General features: G+C 40.1%; 1 protein-coding gene across 1 annotated transcript in view; it reads right to left on the reverse strand.

The window, feature by feature from the left end:
- Nucleotides 1-25,865, reverse strand: part of ADGRB3 (adhesion G protein-coupled receptor B3) — a 791,667-nt gene that overhangs the window by 66,939 nt on the left and 698,863 nt on the right. The gene's annotated exons all lie outside the window — the stretch shown is intronic.

Genomic DNA, 25,865 nt, shown 5'->3' on the forward strand with positions numbered 1-25,865 from the left:
AGTTCTTACAGACTAAAAATGAATTGTTGTGAGAATGAAATAAGATAATGGATAAAAAGGGCTTTACTCAAAGGTAGTACATAACTTCACATACAGTAAGTGCACAATAAATGATAGATGTTAATAATAGGATCATAATTAAAACCTTAATCAAATACATGAAATATTTTCATTTGGCAAAACAAACTTATTTAAAGATGTTTTACTACATTTTAAAAGATGATGAGAAAACTAAGTTGTTAAGCACATCCTCTGTCTTAAACGTTAATTTCACAGCAATGTTACAAGGTCAATATTTATAACTGAGGAAATGAAACTCAGTGAAGTCATGTCTGAAGTTGCACAGGTAGCAAATGAAGAAGCATGTGCTCCTTTCACTACAATATGCTGCCTTTGCCATGAGGGACCCGATTTTGCTAATACTCATATTTATGTGGTTATACTATATCTTTTCAAGCCACCAAAAATTTTTTTTGAAATAAAAGTGTATAGCTTTTAAATAAATAGATATTATTATAAACAAACAAAAAGGATATTAAGTGATTTGTCCTTATTGTCCAAATCATCACCAAATAATGCACCATGTAAAAGTATAGCTTTACAACAAATAACAAAAGGGAACCCCTGTGCACTGTTGGTGGGAATGTAAATTGGTGCAGCCACTATGGAAAACAGTATGAAGTTTCCTTAAAAAACTAAAAATAGTGCTTCCCTGGTGGCGCAGTGGTTGAGAGTCCGCCTGCCGATGCAGGGGACACGGGTTCATGCCCCGGTCTGGGAAGATCCCACATGCCACGGAGTGGCTGGGCCTGTGAGCCGTGGCCGCTGAGCCTGTGCATCTGGAGCCTGTGCTCCACAACGGGAGAGGCCACAACAGTGAGAGGCCCGTGTACCACAAAAAACAAAAAAACAGAAAACAAACAAAAAACCCCCCCAAAAAACCTAAAAATAGAGTTGCCATATGATCCAGCAATTCCACTCCTGGGTATATATCCAAAGAAAATGAAAACACTAGTTCTAAAAGATACATGCACCCCAATGTTCATAGCAGCATTATCTACAATAGCCAAGATATGGAAGCAACCTAAGTGCCAATCAGCAGATGAACAGATAAATCTACACAGCCAAAAAAAGAATGAAACTTGCCATTTGCTACAACATGGATGAACCTGAAGGGTATTATGCTTAGTGAAATAAATCAGACAAAGACAAATGCTGTATGTTATCACTTATGTGTGGAATCTAAAAAATAAAATAAATGAATGAATAAAACAAAACAGAAACAGACTCACAGATATAGAGAACCATCTAGTGATTGCCATTGGGGAGAGAGATGGGGGAGGGGCAAGATAGGGGTAGGAGGTTAAGAGGTACAAACTATTATGCATAAAATAGGTAAGCTACAGGGATATATTTATACAGCACTGGGAATATAGTCAATATTTTTTTAAATGGAGTATAATCTACAAAAATATTGAATCACTATGTTGTATACATGAAACTAATATAATATTGTAAATCAACTATCTTTAATTAAAAAAAGAAAAAATATTGTTGAGACAGTAGGTTTCATGTTAAGTGTTCTATTAAAGACAATAACAACAAGAAAGGCACACAAGGCAACGTTGGAAAGTGTTGGATGTATCTACTACCTTGATTGTGGTGATGGTACAAATTGCGCACATTAAGTATGTGCAGTTCTTTGTATATCAATTATACCTTAATAAAGCTGTTTTTAAAAAAGTACAGTTCTGGTTATATAGATTCCACCAACACATATGCAAATGCCAAATGGAATGAATCATTAAAACCAGTAAGTGTTGTGGCTTTAAGCATCAACATTTCACAAAATTAAATGAAAACTTTATGGTATTAAGGATTCAATCAGAACCTTTCTGTTAATGCCACTTCTTCAGCCTCCCTCATTCCATAGCTGCTGTGACATGCTACATCAACAGCCATGTCATTAGCAGAAAACTGACAAACATCTCTCATAGACCCAGATACTTAGCTTGTGCATTGTTCCCCTTGGATGTAAAGGAAAATATCAAGAGAAGAGGTATAATGGACTTTAGTTCTCCCTTGAAAACTCTTGGCTCACCATTAAAAGTTCTAATACTCGCTTAAAAGTAGTGGCACAAAACTATGATGAGGAAATGTTATTATATTATTATCTCTCTGATTCATCTTTTTTGAAAAAAAATTGAACAATAGAAGACATTGCTAAATAGTCATGTATGATATGAAATAGTTAATGAGTAAAGGGACAATATCAATGGTTGGTAAATATGAATACCTCAAACAATAATAACTCTTATTTGCTAGATTTTTATAATTTCATATTAAAATAAAGCAGCACTATTAAAAAGAAAATAAATGCTAGATAGATGTCAATAGAGATAAAAATCTGTTCCACAGATGTTAAAAATATGTATCTTGCAAAAACATGTTCCTAATTTGCAGACCTTGGAAAGTTTGTCACATATAATGGGGAAATCTGGTTCTTTGAAATATGTCCTTTGGGAATCCAAACATTTGTACATCACACACAGCAGATGCTTCATTATATACTGTTATCTCCAGACTTAGGAAATAACAATTTTATTCAAAATGAAATGAAATTAAGCCACTTGCTAAATAAGGCCAAGAGTTCATCTAAAGCTTCACTAATAACTTGGAATCTTCGAAATGTGTTATAAGCTCTAAGATACTTCTAAAAACTGACTTACATTGTGATCTGTATTTGTAGAGGAAATCATTCATCAGTGAGTGTATATCCCCTGGTTTAAGTAAGCACCATATACAGTCACTCAAAAGGGATAATAGTAACTTGTGTATAAAGTTGCCTTCAACTTGTAACAGCAGAGCAAATAAAATAAAACTCTGAAGGCTTTTTGCTGGGGTTTCTAGGCCTTGAAAATATTTTTTTGATGACTTGGAAGGCAGAGGAAGATAACAAGAAGAAGACATTTTTATATCAAGAAGACATTTATTTATTTACTGTTTATCAAGTTTAATCAACTGTCCACTTGGTATCACAAGACTATTTAAATGTGGAGTGAAAACAACTTTTGATTTAGAGACCACATGGTGTGAAAATGTCCTAGGTTTTAGAGGCAGGCTAGTAATTCTCAACTTTGGCTGGACAGGATTATCACCTAGGGAGCTCTAAAAAATATGCACCAATTAGTGCAATCCCCTAAGACTTTGATGAAATCAGTCTGGGGTGTAGCCTGGCCATTTTAGAATTGTCAAGGCTCCACTTATGATTCCAATGTGCATCCAACATAGACAGTCAATAACTCCAGATGTGTGACCTTGCATACATTATTCAATTTCTCACAGTGTCAATCTTTCATTTGTCAGTTGGAAGTGAAAATACCCACTACATAGGGTCACCTTAAAATTACATATAATTGATGTAAAGTGCTTAACTCTTGGTGGGTTCTAAAAAGGATTAGCAATAATGACTATCCACGCAAATTCTCAACCTATTATAGTAACTTATCTAGTCGTAGTCAGTTCCTAGAAAGAATAACAAAAATGGGCCCCTCTGCTATGCATTCATATTTTAATTTATAATGCCTATAGAACTGATATACTTCTTTATAGAACCCACTATGAAAAGAGAATCAAGTAGCTAACAATGAAAGGTGTGGAAAAACCAAGCAGAAACAGAGTAATGGGGCTTCCCTGGTGGCTCAGTGGTTGAGAGTCCGCCTGCTGATGCAGGGGATGCGGGTTCGTGCCCTGGTCCGGGAAGATCCCACATGCCACGGAGCGGCTGGGCCCATGAGCCATGGCCGCTGAGCCAGTGCATCCGGAGCCTGTGCTCCGCAACGGGAGAGGCCACAACAGTGAGAGGCCCACGTACCACAAAAAAAAAAAAAAACAACAACAACACAAAAAACACAACCCCTCCCCCCCAAAAAATACAAAACAGAGTAATGCTGTCCTTTGTGGTGCAAGGAGGAAGGCAGACTCCTCCAGATACTTGAGGGAAAATGCCTGACGCTGAAAGACCCCCTCAGTTAAATTATGCAATTCACTCGGCCAGTTATGGGACTCTGGGCATGACAACTTGTAGAAATCTCAAAGAACTTCTCCAAAGAACCACTTTCAAACCTGAGATTGGATGGTTCCATTTGTGCTCACCTTTCAAATCTCTATTTCCTTATCTCTGAGCCATCCAACCCCAGATATTTCCAGTCCAATATGTCTAAAAATAAACTCTTCACCCTTGCTCTTTAGCTAGCTCTTCTTTTTATGTTTGCTATTATTGAAAGAACACCCTCATTCTCATGAATGAATGAAATCTAGATGTCAGCCTTGTAATTCCCCCACAACCAATCAATTACGCATTCCTATTTGAGTATATTTAATAACGATATATTGACTCCACTGACCTTTCCATTTCCACAACCTTAGATGGGGCTGTCACGTGCTCTCTCCTGAACTCTTAGTGACAGAGTGAGATTTCGGTGCAGACCTCCCTTCTGCCAGCCCCATCTCCAGCTCCTTTAGCAGACTCCAGAGTAAGCACAGCAAGATGTCCGTGCCCCTCCCATCAACAAGTTAATCAAGGAAAGGTCTTTGATAATTCAAAAAGAGTCATGTACAAAAATGTTCACTGCAGCTCTATTTACAATAGCCAGGACATGGAAGCAACCTAAGCGTCCACCAACAGATGAATGGATAAAGAAGATGTGGCACATATATGCAATGGAAAATTACTCAGCCATAAAAAGGAATGAAACTGAGTTATTTGTAGTGAGGTGGATGAACCTAGACACTGTCATACAGCGTGAAGTAAGTAAGAAAGAGAAAAACAAATACCGTATGCTAACACATATATATGGAATCTAAAAAAAAAAAGGTCAGAAGAACCTAGGGGCAAGACGGGAATAAAGATGCAGACCTACTAGAGAATGGACTTGAGGACACGGGGAGGGGGAAGGTAAGCTGGGACAAAGTGAGAGAGTGGCATGGACATATATACACTACCAAACATAAAATAGATAGCTAGTGGGAAGCAGCCGCATAGCACAGGGAGATCAGCTTGGTGCTTTGTGACCACCGAGAGGGGTGGGATAGGGCGGGTGGGAGGGAGGGAGATGGAAGAGGGAAGAGATATGGGGACATATGTATATGTATAACTGATTCACTTTGTTATAAAGCAGAAACTAACACACCACTGTAAAGCAATTATACTCTAACAAAGATGTTAAAAAAAAAAAAGGAAAGGTCTTTGAATATGCCTCGTATATACTAAGTGCTAAATAAATATGTGGTATCGTTATCAGTATTTTTATAATTATTAGAAGGGGATATGGGTACGAGATTTATTTTCACAATGAGAAATACTAAAGTATGTTTAAATGTTAAGTGAAGAATCAAATAGAGAGAGAAACTGTGAATCAGGAATGAGAAAAAACTGACTGCATCAAGTTCAGGAAAATTCTGACAGAAATGAAATCTAAAGCACATGAGAAGAACGAACTTTTGAGAAGGTCCTAATTTAAAACAGGTAGGGAAGAAGAATGAGGGGGTGAAGTGTAGATGACGTGGCATATTTGTGGTGGGAAAGTAAGGTCCTTCTCTGTGATGGCTCGCAGATTCTTTCTGGAGTAGGATTGAGACAGTTGCTAAAGTTATAGAAGTAGGAGGCAGATCAGAGGTTTGAGTACCTACGGAGGGACTGGGAATTCTCTTTGTTGAGAATTGGAGGGCCAGACGACAGGGAATTGCTAGGCAGCTTTGAAGCCTCTATCCAGCTGAGTGACCATGCATGTATCAGCTCATCACCACTGGAAAACCAAAGACCTAGAGCATAGACCCCCATCCAACTCTGAAGCCAAGGATTCCAGTCCCCTGCAAAAGTCGAGAAATACTGGTTCTGCTGTTTTTCTGTTTGGGTGTTTTCCTGGGTTCCATTTGCAATGGACCATCCAGTACATGCACAATTCCATTTCTCCCCACTTTGACTTCTTATTACACTCCCCTTGCTTTTGTGCTCTCAGAAGACAGAAACCAGTTCCCTGGAAACAATTCAAACTATTGCCAGGAACAAATCAAAATTTCAGCACATTGGTTGGGATATACTGAAATCACATTGTCTCAAACCCCTTATTCTGAAGCAAGATTGAAGATGTGTCTCAAGCTGCTTCCTATCTTTTAATAAACAATGACTTTTGAAAGTCTGGAACCCTGCCAGGCCAGGTTCTCAGCTTCTCAGCATGTGGGACAGACAACTATGGTCACAGTGCTGTGATTCAGATTGGACAAAAATAATAGATCGCAAAACAAACTATTTCCAGTACCATTACTTTTATAAGTAATGACTATAAATACCTTTTTGGAAGACATTCATTTATTGGGAAAGAATAGTTCAGCCCAGAGAAACCCTAGATAATCTTTTTCTTTATCATGTCTTAATAGGTTTTGCCGTCAAGGAATTCAGGGTCAAAATATTTCTTGAGTACCCAGTGTATGGAAAATCCTGTATTAGGCAAGTTACAGTATAAACATTTTACACAAGAACATAAAACTATAAATTACTTAAGTATCAAACACATCTGCAGCAGGCTTCCCTGGTGGCGCAGTGGTTGAGGGTCCGTCTGCCGATGCAGGGGACGTGGGTTCGTGCCCCGGTCCGGGAAGATCCCACATGCCGCGGAGCAGCTGGGCCCGTGAGCCATGGCCGCTGAGCCTGTGCGTCCGGAGCCTGTGCTCCGCAATGGGAGAGGCCACAACAGTGAGAGGCCCGCATACCACAAAAAAACAAAAACAAAAACAAAAAAAACACACCTGCAAGCAGTTATGACATATGCATGTGTTTAGTACAGATTACTGAAAGGAATAAGGTCAAGAGGATAAGGACACTTCAAATTCTGAATTTAAGTTGCTGGATTTTTGGTGTGTGTATAAAACACATTCTTGGGCTTCCCTGGTGGCTCAGTGGTTGAGAATCTGCCTGCCAATGGGGACACGGGTTTGAGCCCTGGTCTGGTAGGATCCCACATGCCGCAGAGCAACTAGGCCCGTGAGCCACAACTACTGAGCCTGCGCATCTGGAGCCTGTGCTCCGCAACAAGAGAGGCCGCGATAGTGAGAGGCCCGTGCAACGCGTTGAAGAGTGACCCCTGCTTGCCGCAACTAGAGAAAGCCCTCGCACAGAAACGAAGACCCAACACAGCAAAAATTAATTAATTAATTAATAAACTCCTACCCCCAACATCTTCTTTAAAAAAACAAAACAAAACAAAAACACATTCTTAACATTACTTAATTTCTTTTATCAGTACAGAATATTAGCTAAATTTTATGAGGACAATTCACTTTTAAATCTGGAGCTTAAATGACACTAGCAAAAAATTGATTGAAAAGAGGAAGGAAGTAAAAACATTATTTTACGTTATTTTCAGCAGTATACTACATAATAACCTCATACTTTGTTTAGAAATGGTGACGGCTGGATCACAATGTTTCTGGGTTGGCCAAAACTTTATTATTAAGCTTCTTTGGTTTCAACGTGACATGTCATGCCTTATACCGTTTCCTTTTATCATATTTTAAATTTTTATTTAAAATCAAAACAGCAAAAATGTGTCAACAGGAAAAGAGAGGCAAAATCCAAAAAGCCATTAAGTCAAAAATAGATCTCACTAAATATTTTAAGTGTAGTCTTTTATTCTTATATCATGACTTTTTGCGGTACGCGGGCCTCTCACCGCTGTGGCCTCTCCCGTTGCAGAGCACAGGCTCCGGACGCACAGGCTCAGCGGCCATAGCTCACGGGCCCAGCTGCTCCGCGGCATGTGGGATCTTCCCGGACCGGGGCACGAACCCATGTCCCCTGCATTGGCAGGCGGACTCACAACCACTACGCCACCAGGGAAGCCCATGACTTTTAATTATACAATTTAAAGTAATATGGATGAGCTGAGAAACTCCCTCCTTTTTTACTCACAAGCAAGAGTACAAGCGAGAGAGATCTGGGCTCAAGGCTGAGGGGGAAAGGGTGGGGAGTGCAGGAAGAGTGGAAAGGTGTCCCCGGTCATCTCTAGAGAGCTATCATTTCATTCCCCTCGTTTTAGGAGGGTGAAACCCGCTCCTCTCGCCCCACCTCCAGCCTTGCCTCCTTCTATTCTTCTCCATACATTTTTGCCGTCTGAGGAGAGGTGTGGCATAGTCAAAGTTAGTGTTGGAACAGAAAAGAGAGAAGAAAGAGAATTCAGTTACATCCAGCCTCCTGTCCTCCTACTTTGACCACAATGTCCTAATGCCAGGATTCCACAAGGAAGAGAGCTTTACTGCAGAATCAACTCGATTCCAATGAACCAAATGCTACACAAATCACTGAATCAGTTCAGATCAAGCTAATATTATATAAATCATATCTATCTTTTTCTATCTACTTATTTATCTTATTCAGTTCTCAATTACAGGCTCTCAATGCATGAGACACTCTCTTGTAGTACTTGAAGCACTTTGAGAGGAATACACATCCTTTCAGGTTTCTAGGATCCCATTTAATGCATGACTATAGCAAACAATGATTGTACCTCAGAATAACACAACACCTTATTTTTTCTTCCATGAATTCAAAATCATTTTCTCTTATATTATCACAGTATCTGTTGGAAACTCCTATTTTTATGCTTATTTCAAAGATTATAGCTTTTAAGGATCAGGAATTTGTTTTCTTTTTTTATGTTCAGTGGAATACCTGGCCCATAGATTTTATCCCGTAAATAGTTGTCCTATGAAAAAATTAAGAAAGTAGCTCTGTTATTAATAAATTCAAAGGAGATTTTGGCCTGAATATACATGCTGTTGCTTGGTGGTGATTAAGTGTGAGGAGTTATCCATTATTATTGTTGTAGAGATGACTAACTTCCTTCAATATTTGTTCACTCCCTGACCTCGTAACAGAATGTTAAAAGATAATACCTGGGCACATAAGTCTCCAGGATAAAAACTGAATTTTTCCATCCTTTCTTTTTTTTTTTTTTTTAACGGTACGCGGGCCTCTCACTGTTGTAGCCTCTCCTGTTGTGGAGCACAGGCTCTGGATGCGCAGGCTCAGTGGCCATGGCTCACGGGCCTAGCCGCTCCGCGACATGTGGGATCTTCCCGGACCGGGACACGAACCTGTATCGCCTGCATCGGCAGGCGGACTCTCAACCACTGCGCCACCAGGGAAGCCCTCCATCATTTCTTTTAAGGTCATATGATTAGATTCTTCCCAATGGAAGATAAACAAAAATAGTATGGGAACTTTGGAAAGTTTCCTTTTCTTTCCCTTTTCCTTTTTGTTGTAAGATGGAAGGTTTACATGATGGCTGGAGCTTGAGCAGCCATCTTGGACACTGAGTGGAAGTTGCAAATTTAATATGGCAGAAAAAAGTCCAAAGGAACTGAGTCCCTAATGACAGGGAGCTGCCTATATTTATATTAAGTATGGAATAAACTTTTATATCTTTTACATCACTCTTGTTTTGGATTTTCCCATAACTCAGAGCCAAAGTTAAACCTAAATATTATATTTGGTATCAATGTATAAAAGACAGACATGTATTATCATGCTCTTAATTGATAAAATATTATATATTGTGCTAGAGTAAATGCAGTCTGTGAACCAATTGGAATAAATTTTACTATTCTGCCAAGCTCTGAAGTAAATCCAAATATTTACACTCTAATATACTCTGAACCATATCTTCCTCGTCTCCACTAAATGCCCCCTCACTTAGCAATAAACAATATTTGTGAAGTGAGGTAGGTGGCTTTCCTAAAGTCACACAGTAGGGGCAGAGCAAGGACCCCAAGTCATGGCTTTTGATTTATTCCAGGTCTCATTTGCTTTCCTTCACACTGAATGCTATTAGTAGATGTGTTTGACTTGGAAATGACCAATATCATCTAAAATTATTAAACTGGAGCAGATCCTAGACATCTAAAACTTCTCACTAAACAAAATTCTCGCCTTGTTCCTCCCTGCCTTTCTAGCAGATGGAAGTCAAGATTCGTGGCTTCATATTTTTCCTACTGTGATACTGACACCAGAATATACACTTCAGTTTCAAATTTAATTCATAAGTTGGGATGAACACCTCACCAATGTATTTGAGGCTGGGGGCTCTGTAGCAAAGAGGGAGTAACATTTGTGCCAGCCACATCCCCTGACTATTCCCTCATCAGCAGGACCAGTTCCCCAACTTCTTCCACAAGGATGACCAGTTGGCTTGGGCTATTGTAGTGAATTAGAACAGCTAGGAATGCGATCCTTCTGGGATCTTTAAGTACAGATATTGAACCTAGAACTTGGGAGTGTTCTTTCTTTTGAGGAAAAAAGTTCCTACTTGCTTCAGCAAATAAAGGCAGAACCAGGTCAAGCAGAGAATTTCCAAAAGTGTCAGGGAAAGGTGAACAAGAGCCATCCAGGAGATGTGGTTACAATGTAAGCTCCCTTTGACTATTAATTTAAGTAGGATGTTGCAGGAACTCAAAATGTATCAGTGTTCAAATTATTCAAAAACCAGAGATTATGATACTTCACTTTTTGTAACCTGACTTATTTTTTTTGACAATCCATTTTATTTTTATTTATTTATTTTTTAACATCTTTATTGGAGTATAATTGCTTTACAATTGTGTGTTAGTTTCTGCTTTTTAACAAAGTGAATCAGCTATACATATACATATATCCCTGTATCTCCTCCGTCTAGCATCTCCCTCCCACCCTCCCTATCCCACCCCTCTAGATGGTCACAAAGCACCAAGCTGATCTCCCTGTGCTATGCGGCTGCTTCCCACTAGCTATCTATTTTACATTTGGTAGTGTATATATGTCCATGCTACTCTCTCACTTCATCCCAGTTTACCCTTCCCCCTCCCCATGTCCTCAAGTCCATTCTCTACGTTGTGTCTTTATTCCTTTCCTGTCCCTAGGTTCTTCAGAACCTGTTTTTCCTTTTTCTTTTTTTTTTTTTAGATTCCATATATATGTGTTAGCATACGGCATTTGTTCTTCTCTTTCTGACTTACTTCACTCTGTATGACAGACTCTAGGTTCATCACCTCACTACAAATAACTCAATTTCATTTCCTTTTATGGCTGAGTAATATTCCATTGTATATATGTTCCATATCATCTTTATCCATTCATCTATTGATGGACACTTAGCTTGCTTCCATGTCCTGGCCATTGTAAATAGTGCTGCAGTGAACATTATTAACCTGACTTATTTTTAATGTGGATTACTCAAGCATGGCGATATGTTTTAGATTTGCTTAAAATGCAGCAGTTAACACAAGTGTGACTCTGAAATCCATTAAAAAAAACTATATTTTTAATCAGTTGCAATACAATTGGCTCTTTAATATCATAACTTTATAGAAGATAATGACATTAAGAGATTTTTAGAATCAAATCCACACCAATGAAAAGGAGTAATTACTGAGAATGCAATGCAGCTGGACTTAGAACTGTAGTTTTAAACTAGAGTATGAGCACAGTTGGGAAAGCAAGAAAGTTCGTGGTGGCAAAAAAAAAAAAAAGAGTTATTTTTACAAGTATAACCGATACAATATCTTAAGAACAAAGCAGAGAATGAGGGGGTAGCATTGCCCTGCAATGCAACAGAGGCTACAGTAAGAAGCTATGATCTTGTGGTGAGTAGGAATGAATAAGGTGGAACACTCTGGGAAATCTTGCTGGATCTCCAAAGTCTGCCATGTGCCTTCCTATATTCTTGGGCCCCATCCTCTTTGATAAGCACCACTGTATTATCACAGCTCGTTTAATTGTCTATCTACTTCCACTCCACACTGCCATGCACACGTTCAGATGAAAGGACCAAAGAGTTTGCTATAACTTTGCTGCTGTTCATCATTATAAATGTAGAATCAAGCCTGACCTGTGTTAAGAAATAAAAACTCTCAGTTGCTGAATAAATGAGTGATTGACTGAGTGAGTCATTGGATGAATGAACACTTTCTTGTCTTTGCATTGCTCTGTTTCTAGTTACTTATTTGTCTGGCTTATCTCCCTGAATGCAAGCCTCCAGAAGCAGCTCTATCTCCAGTCCACTCCTCTATTTGTTACTGAGTCACGAATGAGAAGCTCTTCTTATTTTTCCCATAAATGAGAAGAGGTAGCACCTTATATTCTACGTATGACAAAGACTGGAGACTTTGGATAAAAGCAAAATAAAAGATAAGTGTTACTGGTCTTGCTTTTACAAAGAAACTATATGTCGGATGACCATACATCAAGATGTCATTGAACTTATAGAGATAATATCATGATGGTGCTGGATGACTCAATGACACACTCCTGATTTCTACGGCATAAAAGAAAATTCACAGTGATTTACTAATCCCCAGTCCAAAACCAACATGTATTTAGAATCAATGATAACAGACCATATGAGGGCTTGAAAAGTCGAGAAAGCTCTGTGGTCAAGGAAACAGCCGGTATAGATTACTTACGTGAGCCTGCGGTCAGGTGGAGTGTTTACCTGCAGCTGCACAAAGTGACCATGGCCCTAGGTCTGGTTCCTCTGTGGGCTGGTTCGTTTCACCCTATTCTTTCTCCCACACCCTGACACACTAACCTTAAGGAACCCCAGAGGAACTGTGAAGGAACTTATGTGTAGGAAAGTATAAATCTAACCTTAGTTCTAGAAAGAGGATTAACGTGACCCAGGAGCCTCTCCTTTATAGCAGAAGGGCAACAACTTAAGAAAAGCAAAAGATGACCTGATAATTCAAACAGAGAAGTAATTCATCCTCCATCAGTCAACCATCTCTATTAACCAGAAAAGTAGACTGCACAGCTGTCACCATGTGAATACCTTGAAATTAATAATCAGAGAAAGATTGAAAGATGTTCCTTTTGTCTTAGGAGCAAATATATTTAGGATAAGTATAATTTAGGAAAACTGTATATTCGATGGCCATTAAAGGTCCTGGTTTTTTTTTTTTTGGTGGTTGTTTTTTTTGTTTGATTTTGCTTTGTTTTGAGTGGCTGCTATGTGCTAGGCACTGTGCTAAGTGTTTTAGCTGCATTATTTCTAGACTTTACCATAGTCCTTCCGGGAAATATTATCACTTATTATTATTACCGTATACAGATGAGGAAAGGGAGGATCAGACAGATTAAGCAACATACTCAAAGTCCAATAAAATGTAATGAGTCATGTTAAGATTCAGATCCAGACTCACAGAACTCCTCAGCCCGTGCTTATATGACTCTGTACTTCCTCTTAAATATTGGAAAATTACAGATTCATGTATAGTACACAACAGATTTGGACACCAAAATATTCTATTAACTACACCATTTTAGAGAATAGACTAGTACATGCCTCCAAAGCTAACAATGCTGATAGAAAGTGCTACCCTTATTCTAGAGGCAGATAAACTGAGAAAAATAAAGAAATATTACACCTCCAAAGCTTTGACATACAAACACTGACAAAATATAATTACCCAAGAAGCAAAAGATAACATTCACTTGAGTTTAATGAGTTCAAATCAATAGACAGCTGGTCCCTGACTTACGATGGTTCAATTTACAATTTTTAAACTTTATGATGGTGTGAAAATGACAGCGGTCAGTAGAAACCCTACTTGAAATTTTGAATTTTCGTCTTTTCCCAGGCTAGTGATACATGGTCTCTCATGATGCTGGGCAGGGGCAGTGATCCACAGCTCCCAGTCAGCCCCAAGATCACGATCGTGAACAACCGATAGACTGACAACGATTCTGTACCCAGACAGCCATTCTGTTTTTCACTTTCAGTGCAGTATTCCATAAACTACATGAGATATTCAACAGCTTATTATAAAACAGGTTTTGTGTTAGATGATTTTGCCCAACCGTAGGCTGATGTAAGTGTCTGAGCACCTTTAAGGTAGGCTAGGCTAAGCTATAATGGTCAGTAGGTTAGATGTATTAAGTGCATTTTCAACTTACAATATTTTCAAAGTATGATGGGTTTATCAGGACATAACCCCACTGTAAGTCAAGGAAGATCTGTAGTTAAAACATAAGGAAGACAGTTGCAGCATCTAAGATATCTAATTTCATTTAAAGATCCAGCAGCTGTATTTTCACTATACTCCCACTGCTAGTAGGAAAAGAGTCTAAGAAACACATTGTCCCAGAGAGAAGAGAGAACATTTAAATTTTCTTTAAACAAGTCTTTGAAATCCTAAAATCAGGGGATTGAACTTATAGAATATGGTCAAGCCATGTGGATGTTATGTTTTTGTTTTGATTCAAGGCCTGGAGTAAAGAAACGGGGTTTTCCATCATGATCTAATTATGCACTCAATATAATTTTGAGGAGAAAATCTATAACATTAATAACTCAAGGATTAAAAAGTTCGACTTGCTTTGCCATTCAGTTATAAAGAGTGGTAAAAATGCAGTTCAACTTGGAAATTAGAAAATAAGCGTATGAACTCCTTTTCTTTAAACTTATGATTTGTTTAAAATTTTTGCTTAGAAGAATATTATCGAAAGAAGAAAACAAAACAGAAATGAATGTCAAAGCAGATAAAAGATAAAAGTCTATTGTTAACAACAATAACAGAGCCTGAGCCTTGAGAGCAATTACAGACTGAGGAAAGCATGCTGAATTCAAGGAAAATGTCCTTCAAAGAAGAATCAGGATTCATAGGAGATTATAATCAAGCTAATGATGGGGTCCTAGTATACAACTTAACCAAACCCCAAACTCAAAAACTAAAAGCTGCTTTTCCCAGGCCTCCCATGAAACAAAAGGTCCTCTAGAGATAGGTCAGTTTTATGGGTCATTTTTAAAATAATGTCTTTTATTGTGTAGGAGAGAAGACCTAGAATGAATATGAGCAAAACAAAACAAAACATAAACAACAAGAAAAAAACAAGAAAAGCTTAAGAAGAAACGGACTCCAGAAGGATCAGATATCAGATGATGTGAGAGGAAGTGAATAAAGGCCAAAACTTTGTGAGATGGAAAAATGCTGAGTGTGAGGACACACCTGGTGAGAAGGGTGACCAAGGGCCTTCCCATCCCCTCCTGGACTAAATGTCAGACAGCCTTCCTCTGACTGCAGGCCCCACCTCCCTTTTCTTAGAGCATTCACTTTAGGAAACTTGGAATTGTAACTCTTTCTTTGCCCCTTGCAGATGCAAATCTTCTGCCACCCAGGAATGTGTTTCTCAAGGACCTGGGAGCCACCTCTTTGAAATGGAACTGTCTAGAAGGTGGTGCCTCTCCCAATCTCTTCGGGAAGGGTCACTAACCTTCCCCATCAACCCCCAGTGCTTTTCCAGTCGCTGATTCCAGTGTTTAATAATCCTCTTGTCTTTTGTTTCAGCAGAGTTGAATCAATCTCGTTGCCCTGTTGCAACTGTCTTTCTCCTTTATTTCAATAAAAAGTCTTCCCTGCCATTTTTAACGAGTGTCCAGTGCATTTTTTTTTCTTTTACAAGGGGAAGAGACTCAGTGCCATGGACTGTCTAGTGTATGGTTTCATGTGACTCACAGTAACTCCCGAGTGACCTGGACTCACATAAACCCCCAGAGGCCAAGTAACAAAAGTGAACATACTTAGTAAGTGGAAGAACAGGGATTCAAACCATGAGCTCTCTCTGTGGAAGGCCAAAACTAATGGCAGAAAGGATAGATGTTAAAAGAGTAATTTGACAGAAATTTATTGAATGTATCTTTCTTATTAGAAACAGCATCATAGGGACTTCCCTGGTGGCACAGTTGTTAGGAATCCGCCTGCCAATGCAGGGGACATGGGTTCGATCCCTGGTCTGTGAAGATCCCACATGCCGTGGAGCAACTAAGCCCGTGCTCCACAACTACTGAGCCCGCGCACCGCAACTACTGAAGCCGGCGCGCCTAGAGCCCGTGCTCCGCAACAAGAGAAGCTACCGCGATGAGAAGCCTGCGCACCACAACAAAGAGTAGCCCCCACTCGCCGCAACCAGAGAAAGCCTACGTGCAACAACGAAGACCCAACGCAGCCAAAAATTAATAAATTTATAAAAAATAAAAATAGCATCATAAACAAACAGAACTAAATTATCTATTTCAAGACAACTCAGAAAGTACCTTTCATGTTCGTTTGCTCGGCTCCTTCTCCTAAGGACCAGCTGGTGCCTTCCTTTCTGAGTTCATCTTGAACACTTCATGAACCATCTTTTGGAACTGTTTTGTTCTCCTCTCATTTAAGGCCCAAACCAACATCTTCCCCTACTCCACACCAGCTTTAACCACCTGACTGCTGAGGGGGAAAACTTCAGAGCTTCTCCTTTGCCTTCCTCACGCCCTAGTGATAGGAAATGGAAGTACTCTAAGTAGCTTAACCTCAAAAAGCATCCTCAAGCCAGGTTTTCTTGACGTAGTGGTTTCCTTAAGCTTTCCTACGTGGTCTATAGTATTTTACTAATAAAAGGCAGAAAGGAATTTACAGAGTAAAACTTCCTTCATATTTATTGGGCTGCAATATATCGGTTCTGTCAAGTTCATATGTTGATGAACAACCTCCACGGGAAACCACCATGACCTCCACTGTCATCACCACAAAACTCAAAGTACCAAGCGCTGCCAACCATGGTTTGATTTGGCTGTGCATCAATCAGGCTGCGTTTACCCCTGAGTGAAGGTCTAAGAAAGATGGGAGTTGGGACAAATGCTGTTTCAACGTGGCAAGACCATAATCTAAGCCTATGATATAACAAACTCCTGATTTTACCCTGTGGACATGCACTTGATATCCTCTGAACATCTTTTTAAAAGGCAGCTGCAAATTTTCACAGAGAATGTCTATGAATGGGTCAATCATAATCCTAGCGTAGAGTCTAATGAGCGCTGAGGTCCCCTGAAAGTGATGACAAGTCCCAAGGTGGGTTCAAACTTTTCTGCTGAGTGTGCCATCAAGTATCATGTCTTGGTCTCATCTCCCTCATAAGATGGGTGCGAGGATAACGCCATGTGATGCCAGTGGATACATTTTGAAATTAAAGCCTGGTAAGTAAGGAGAATTATTTTTATTACTACAAGAGTGGCCATCTGTTTCTGAGGAATTCAAGTGAGAACATGACCATTCAGTTCATAGGGCGTAATTTTCAGATAACAACATTTTCATCACCTCCTGTGCTGGAATGTTACTTGAGCTGAAAGATTCTCTGTCTCATAATTCTCTGACACATTGAGGGTTTGGATTATTTTTAAGGAAGGCATCAAGTCCTATTAATGCTTGAAAAATATTGCCATGTTCCAAAACTTGCATTTGGGAGATGGGAGAAGTGGGGTAAGCAAGCAAATATAAAATAAGTAAATAATGATGAGATTGGAAACACTGCTGAGTCTCTTGTTTGTAACTTATTATTATAAGAAATAACCATCTATGTTGGTTATTTAACTTGATTAATTTTCATGAGTCCATTTAATTCCTTGAAATTTGTAGTGCAATTCTGTCGATTGTACTCATTACAGCTATTAACAACAATAAACCCATCTCACTTTGGACATTCATCAACTTAGGTAACATGAATATTTTGACAGAAAGTTCCTCGTTTGGTGGGAGTCACCAACAAATCACAATTTACTGCTTAGCTTAAATGCCAACAGAAACGATGAGGGTAACACAACTACTCAGACTAGCTGGAAGACATCACTAACACTCTACATATGCAAACATGATGCTACTAGTCCAACAAATGGGAAACACCTTCTCAGATTTCCTCCAAGATAGCCACGTGGTCTCCTGATTCACAGACACATCCTAGTCTAGCCTTCCCACGTGAGTGAGGCTGTGCTAACGTTTGGAACAGAACAGACAACCGGAGGCAATACATATGAACAATCAGTGCTTCATGGCTTGGCAGTTGATTATATGGTTTACAGGTTATTGACTTTCATTCTTTGACTCCATTAAGAATGGTCTAGTACTGTCAACTGTGAAGGTAGAATATTGCACGTTATTAATAGTTCAGGTGCAAGTGTTAGAGAACTCTGTTCCCTGCCCTGGCGTTTGCATGAGGGAACATCTTTCTCCCAGGATGGGAGAGTAACCAGTGATGCCTGCAGTCACCTCTCTCTCCTCTCTTTGTTGGGTGGTTTAAGGGGTTGAACATTATTCTTCCCAGGTAGTATGGCCTCTCTCAGCCTTGGGTGCAGCCTCTCCAATCTCCCCTCCATATCCTAAATCACCCAGCCCTCTGGTGAGAAGCCTCAGGCTCTCCCTCTGATCTTCCTGTGTGTCCAGGAGAGGAAGGTCAGTTTGGAGATGGTGGAGGAACAGGATGACCAGTTACCAAAAAACGAAGGCCAAGTTCCTCAATCCAGCTCTACCCGCCACAATCCTGACCCAAGGCTTGATCTGTTTCTCAACCGTGAGGCTATGATGACTACTTCAGAAATCCTGATTAAAAAATATGGGAAATGTCTGCAACTCTTGATCACACGCAGCTCTGTTGTTTTGTTTCTGTTGTTTGTTATTTATAGATTCGATCTTGATTCCAAAGGTCCTTGCATCTTCTGACATGGATAATTGAAAATTGGCTGTAAATTTTAGTAACATCAAGCAGTCAAGTTGATTTCTTTGATTTTCCTTCTATTGTAAAAGCTTGGCAGTGTCTGCCAGGTCAGACAGAGCAGGCTTGCTGCAGTGAGAGAGGTTTACAAGCAAAGGCATAGAAGCAGGAGCAACAGAACATGACAAACAGATCCTTGATTTTTCTCAGTAATTATGTTTCCAGTGATGATTTGGACAAGGTGATATAGAATGCAGAATAGAAGTTCTAGCACCCAAATTAGGATTTTTAAAAATAAAAAATCTTATTCTTTACTAAAAAGGAGCAAAGTTCAGAAGTCAGATATATGTCAAATTCTTGTGCCTTCCAGGAAAAAAGAAAGAACCACAAACCTAGGAACTGAATCATTATATAACCCAGGCAGCATCTCTCCTGAAGCGTTATCAAGAGAACAAATGTGAACATATCCAGGCCCACTGCACAGGTTTTCTCTCCATTATATAAGTACCATATGTGTAACTCTTATTTTAAGAGCTAGCAGTGTGCACTGCCCTAGTAGAATGACACGTGAAAGAGATCCAACGTGGGAAGTGTCAGAGCGGATTGCAGAGAACCCAAAGGCTGCAGCTCACCAACAAAGACTCTATATTAGGTAAGAGGCAGCATTTAGTTGAATCACTATCACTTTCCTGCCCCTCTGCCTGGCATGTTGAAATATTCCCCTTCTATTTTTCTCCATCTGTCCTATTTACCTTGTAACTCCACATGCAAATTTAGGTACAGCTAAATATATAAAGCCTTTTGAAATACGACTTATGAAATGTGCATATGTTAGGAAAAGGTTTCAATTTTCAGAAAACATTTTATACATCTGAATCTATCTCTGTAACAGGACCTGTTTTCTTTAGTTCTGATAAATGCACAGAATGACCAACTGTACACAGAAAAGATCACTGCAATCTAATGCTTTTTAGAAAGGTTTTCAGTGAGCTATATCAATCAGAGCACAGTCAGGAAAACAGAAAACTTTCTAGGTGTTTCAAGTAGAGGGAATTTAGTGCAGGAGATTGGTTAAACAGGGGAGAGAAGAGCTGAGGAGAAAAACAGAGGACAGTGATGTAACCCAGATGTGACATTAGTGGAAAGATGCCATCACCACCATCCTCGGGGGATTCCTCAAAGTCTTAGAACTGGGCAAGATGGAAGCTGCTCTGGGCTCTTCACTTTGGAAGGCCTCTCTCTGTTCCTCCCCAGCCATGTTCCTTCCTGGCTGGGAAGAACTTTCCTTCCAGAGAGAAAAAAACCTCTGAGTCAGGAGGACATACATTCCTAGATCTCATTCCCTGCCCCCTTCTAGACCATGTTCCAGGTAAACAAGTCCTGGTCTTCCCACCCAAAAGGACAAAGCTTGTCTCCAGGGCCTGAAGAAGTCTTTTACCTGGGTCTGTTCTCTCTCGGACAGCACAGATCCCTGGAGCCAAGAGGTGGCCAAGAGGAGGCAGTTATTATCAAGAGAGGAGTGGGTGGTAGTGGTGGACAGAGTTTGTCTGGGGTCTGCAGTGTCCATGTAGGTGCACTTAAAGCTCCTTACAGTGTAGACAGGAGCCAAGAGATGAAGGGAAGTGGGTAGGCAGCAAACCCGAGGCCTGAGAGTTCTGAACTTGAACCTGGCCTTCCAGCTCCAGGTTCCTCTGAGGAACTTAAAGGCTCAACACCAACTAGACTAGGGCATTAGGGGACACCTGTGGGCAGAGAATTCTTGGCTTGGACTGGCTGGAGTAAAGCAAAATGCCTGGCATCCCCACTCACAGGATTCTCATGGTTACTAGACGTGGGGAAGAGGAAGGACACATAGTCAAGCTTTCTGTGTGGGCAGTAAAGCCCCCACCCTAATAAGTAAGATAAAAGGGATGTTTATCTTGTGGATTCCCAAGCAAGTGACTTTATTTTTAAATTTTTCATTATGAAGTTGTATTTGCCACAAAAAAAAATAGGAAAATACTTTGAGTCATATTTGATTTGTAACTTTTAAATATTGGACATATTTGTGGGCCTCCTTTTGTATCCTCACCCCAGGTTCTGCACATGCTGAGACAAGGTTGGCCAAAGCCCCCTGCTGGAGCCTTTCAGTGGGGGCTGGACTCATGTGGGGAACTGATGGGTGGGAAATGGGACAGCCCAACGGAAACCAGAATCACAGAGGAGGAGCAGCCCCTGTAAGTAGAGAAAGACCCTGTCTTCTCACCACCTCCTCTCTCTAATCATCATCCAGAGTTTCCCATGGGTCATCCTGCCCAGGAGCCAGGAGGCAATGGAGTGTGACAAGTTTGGTTCCCTAGGATCTGGAACAGAGAAGAGCAGTGCAAAGGGCAGGGAATGGAAGTGACAGCAGACAGACAAAAGATATCCCACAAAACAAGTAAACTAATGCAGTCTGTTGTAGACTCCTTGACCTGGTCCAGATACTCTCCGAGAGCAAAAATGTAAACTATGTACACACTCTTTTCAAGTGCACATGGAACATTCTCCAGGATAAATCATATGCTAGGACACGAAACAAGCCTCAATAAATTTGAGAGGATGGAAATTATATCAACCATTTTTTTTTACCACAATGGTATGAAACCTGAAATCAATTACAGAAAAAAGGGGGAAAGAACAAACATTTGCAGACTAAACATGCTACTAAAAGACAATGGATTAATGAAGAAATCAAAGAGGAAATCACTTATATGTGGTATCTAAAAAATAAAACAAATGTATAGAGCAAAACAGAAACAGACTCATAGAAATAGAAAACAAACTAGTGGTTACCAGTGGGGGAGAGAGTGAGGAGGGGCAAGATAGGGGTATGGATTAGAAGATACAAACTAGCAAGTACTATGCATAAAATAGATAAGCAAGAAGGATATATTGTATAGCACAGGAAATTATAGCCATTATCTTGTAATAATTTAATGGAGTATACCCTGTAAAAATACTGAACCACTATACTGTAGACCTGAAACTAATTTAATATTGTAAATCAACTATGCTTCAACAACCAAAAAGAACTGTGCATCCAAAAAATTATATATATATACATACTATGCCTTTCTTGGTTTTATATATCAATTGCTTTCTAAATAAGGGAAGGAGAATTGGGGTGACCTGGGGGACAATTTGCAAACCCTCACTGTATTTCTTAATAAGAATTTTCCATTCCACTCCCACTATCTCTAGAAAATGTTTGCCCTGAGGTTAGGGGTTGCTACAGGCTTACCTCACTGAAGAATGCATATAAATTGGGCAGCTTCTGTAAACTGGGCTTCAGGGAAAAAAATATGGAAAATACTGTGATGAGTAACTCCATTGTGAATACTAAAAATAAATGCAGTTATTTAATGCTAATGGTAGTAAGGAAGTTGGAATTCATAATAATAATTAAGAAAATTTTAAATAAGAAGTAACAAGGTATTTTGGGAAAACTATGGATGTCTACATTTGAATCCTAGTTTTGCTGCTTATCAATGGATATTGTATACCTTTCAGTGAACTACTGATGCTCCTTGAGCCATTGTTCTCTCCTCCTTCAAACAGGGATAATATCCACCTATTTAGTGACAAGTTATAATCCAAGCGTGTAAATACTCCAGCACATGTCTGTTATGTAGCAGAGACTCAAGTGATGCTTATTAATAGCTCTGATGACACTAATCACAGTAACAATAGAGTGTTGATGGAATTCTGAGGCTTATCACAAGGAAGACACATGCCCACAGGCTAAAATAGCCCTCATTTCTATTTTCCAGAAAAGCAAATGAAGACATTCTCACAAAAATTGATGTGAGAAACATTAAGAAGAGGATGACAAAGCTTCCTTTAGAAATTCATTTCCAGTGTTTAATATTTTATTCCTCATTGCTAATCTTAATGCTTGAGCTAAACTTTTTCTCTCTATGCAATCAGCTACCACTAAAGCGAAAGCGGTACAGAAAGGGTATCATTCTGGTAAAGATGATAAACTTTGGCTTACAATTATCCTAAGGGAAAAAATACTAGATGTTTAGAAAATGTATTTTGAGTAAAGGTCAGCCTTGTTATGAGCTTGTTTTAGATAGTCTCATGTTAACTTTAACGTATCTTTAAAAAAATTATTATATCATTTCCTTAAGGAGTTTCACAGAATTTTGCCTGGGGCACTATTATATATGGTAAACTCATAAAGGCTAGAAAATTCCTTAACTAGAGTTTGTTCAGACTTTGGCTATGAGATGTATTTACTTATTTGTTTGAAATAAAGACTCTGCTTTTTATTATAGCATTTAATGCTTGTCAAGAGTAAAAAGGAGATAGAGTTGCATGAGTGAGTTTGAACATCACACATTTTGAATTTAAGGGGCGTTAGTCGTATACTGACAAATAGAATTAAAGACTTAGAACGTGGCTCAGGTCATTAAGTAGTTATTGTCCGTCATGGCAGACAAGGAAAACGTGAATTGAAGCCACCAGTGACCTACCTGTGTCTCTCATCTCTCCTTTTTCCTCTGCCACCTCCCGCCCTCAAGGGTTAATGTTTTGACAACTCCACCATCAACCTTGTCACTAATTATTTTAGAACTAACGCTGCAGCAACTTCTGCTGGGTACGATTGCTGCTTTCCCATTTCTGTCCCTCCCTTCTGTAATTAACCTTGCTATTCTTAGCTACAAAGCACAGATCTCATGCCAGTCTCCTCCACGATTCTATTTTCTATTTCAATGGCCGGTTCCTGTCTGATTTTCTCCTGCGAAAGGGTCTGTAATCACTCAGTTATATTAATGATCCGGCCCCATCACACCCTTTTCACTCTGATAATCTTCTGCGCAATTCATCCTGGGAGTTTAGCAACTGAAACCGAATTGTTTACTTGCCGCCGGATCTGCCACAATTCTGGTCCTGAGGTGTGTGAGCATCAGGAATTGGTGACAATTAAAACGCCCACTAAGAAAATTCAGTGTTTACGTGGGGTTTTAACAGGCTTCCTTCCTGTTAACCAAGAAGATGAGGTGATTCTCCAATGGCTGTACCTCATACAGTCATGGATCACTCAGCCGCTGACTGTCTGTAAACGGGGTGCACAGGATGCAGGGCAATTAGTTACAGACGGAAGCACACCTGAAGGCCAGACACTGCTCCTGGCTCGGGCTGCCTGGCCCTATTTGCAGCGGAGCCAAACCTGCACGGCCAGGGCGGGGGTTATGGGACGGAAAGGCACAGGTGCATCTACCGCAGATCAGGTGCCTGGGCCTGGGGGGGGGTCAAGTCCATGCACACCTGGCGGAAGCTCTTTTTGGTGCCACGTGCACGCAAGTGTCTGTGAGTCACAAAAGGCCATATAACCAGGTGGTTGGGGGATGCAACTGCAAAGAAAAGGCTGAGGCAGAGCTACAAAGCCTGAAATAAATCCGTTCTTACTGAATTAGGAAGGGGGACCGGCAGTGAAAAATAACTCCCCCTCTTTTTTTGTTTTGTTTTGTTTTCTTTTGGTCAGAGATCTATAAAAGTGCTAAGAAGGGATTCGGGTGGTTGTGACAACCTGGGCCTTGACTGAGGTCCACAAGTGTCCCAGACATGGCAGCTGGGTTGGGACCTCTGGTGTGTGGAGGTACATTCAGGTGATTTTCTCAGGCTGTGATGGGTGAGGGAGCTGAGGCTCTTCCACTCAGCATCATCTCTTTATTCCCTGTGAGGCCGCCTACCTCCTTGACGATTGGTTTAAAATTCACACAATTCGTTCTGCACTCTTGGGCAGAAAACCAGGCTGTGTCTCAGGAGGTCCCCTCTGAGATGTCCTCGTGTTACTCAGGGAGCCATGGGACAGACACCCTTCTCAACATTTATTTTAGTATTTCATCAGCTACCTGCCTTTTTCTTTGGTGGTTGTTGTTTGGGAGGAGGTGCAAATAGGCCAAAAAGAAATGAACGCATGATAGAGACGGTTTGCTTTGGGGGTAGGGGTGCAAGTAGGAGTGGAAGGCCATAGAGGTAGAGGAGGACAAACAGGCACTGGGCTCCTTTGAAGGAGAGATGGCTCTGCTCGCACAAATCATGGCACCTTGACATGCTAAGAAATCTAACTTGATGGAAAACATTTTTTTCTATCATCCCACGTATAGAGGTGTCATCATTGTCAACAGAAATTGTGCAGCAGGTCTTTAATTTAAAACAAATAAATTTTAAAAATGGTTATGAAGAACCTAGGGGCAGGACAGGAATAAAGACGCAGACGTAGAGAATAGACTTGGGGACACGGAGGGGGGAAGGGTAAGCTGGGACAAAGTGAGAGAGTGGCATGGACATATACACACTACCAAATGTAGACTAGATAGCTGGTGGGAAGCAGCCACATAGCACAGGGAGATCAGCTCGGTGCTTTGTGACCACCTAGAGGGGTGGGATAGGGAGGGTGGCAGGGAGATGCGAGAGAGAAGAGATATGGGGATATATGTATACGTATAACTGATTCACTTTGTTATAAAGCAGAAACTAGCACACCATTGCAAAGCAATTATACTCCAATAAAGATGTTAAAAAAAACACAAATAAATAAACAACCACAGCGGGGTGGGGTGTGTGTGGAAAGTGAAACCACAAACTTGCTCAGAAAGTATACCAGCGTTTAAGCCAACGACTCCCTCGGGGAGTAGAGATCTGCAAGAATTGCCATTAGACTGTTGAACCTTAAGCCAGTCCATCAAGATGTAAAAATGGAAGAAGTTCGGAGTGAAACTTCATTTCAGTTGCTAGAGAATGGTAAGTGATGAACTTGAAGGAAAGCAAATGGTTTCAATCACAATGTAAAAGGTACTGTCAGGAACCACGTTTTGTTGCTACTGCAAGTTTCAGCTGCCCCAATAACAGAACACACTGAGAATTCAAATCTCCACCTTTTTTTTTTTTTAAAGGTTTCTTGAAAGTTGCCACGTGTTTTAAAGTAACTTTCCCTGGACCTTAGAAAACAAAATGATTGCACTGAGACTTCTGGAGTTATATCAATACTCTGGGGTTTCTCAATTACAGAAAAGATTCAAATAGAAATTCAGGCAATCATACGAATTACTTTCATCCACAAGACCAATTTGGTTTATTAGAGGAGAAACTGAGGCAAGTTCATATTTAGAGAGGAGTGTACAATAGAAGAGAGGGTGGGATTGCAGTCCAGGGCAGCTTGGACCCTGTCATATCTTATCTGTGTGACCTTGGCCTTCATGAGCCCCAGTCTCCTCCACAGCGAAAAAATGGGGACAATTACACGGCCACTGGGTTGTTGTGAAGTTTCTATAAATCAACATTTGTG

This window comes from Lagenorhynchus albirostris, chromosome 12, assembly GCF_949774975.1.
Source record: "Lagenorhynchus albirostris chromosome 12, mLagAlb1.1, whole genome shotgun sequence".
Taxonomy (NCBI): domain Eukaryota; kingdom Metazoa; phylum Chordata; class Mammalia; order Artiodactyla; family Delphinidae; genus Lagenorhynchus; species Lagenorhynchus albirostris.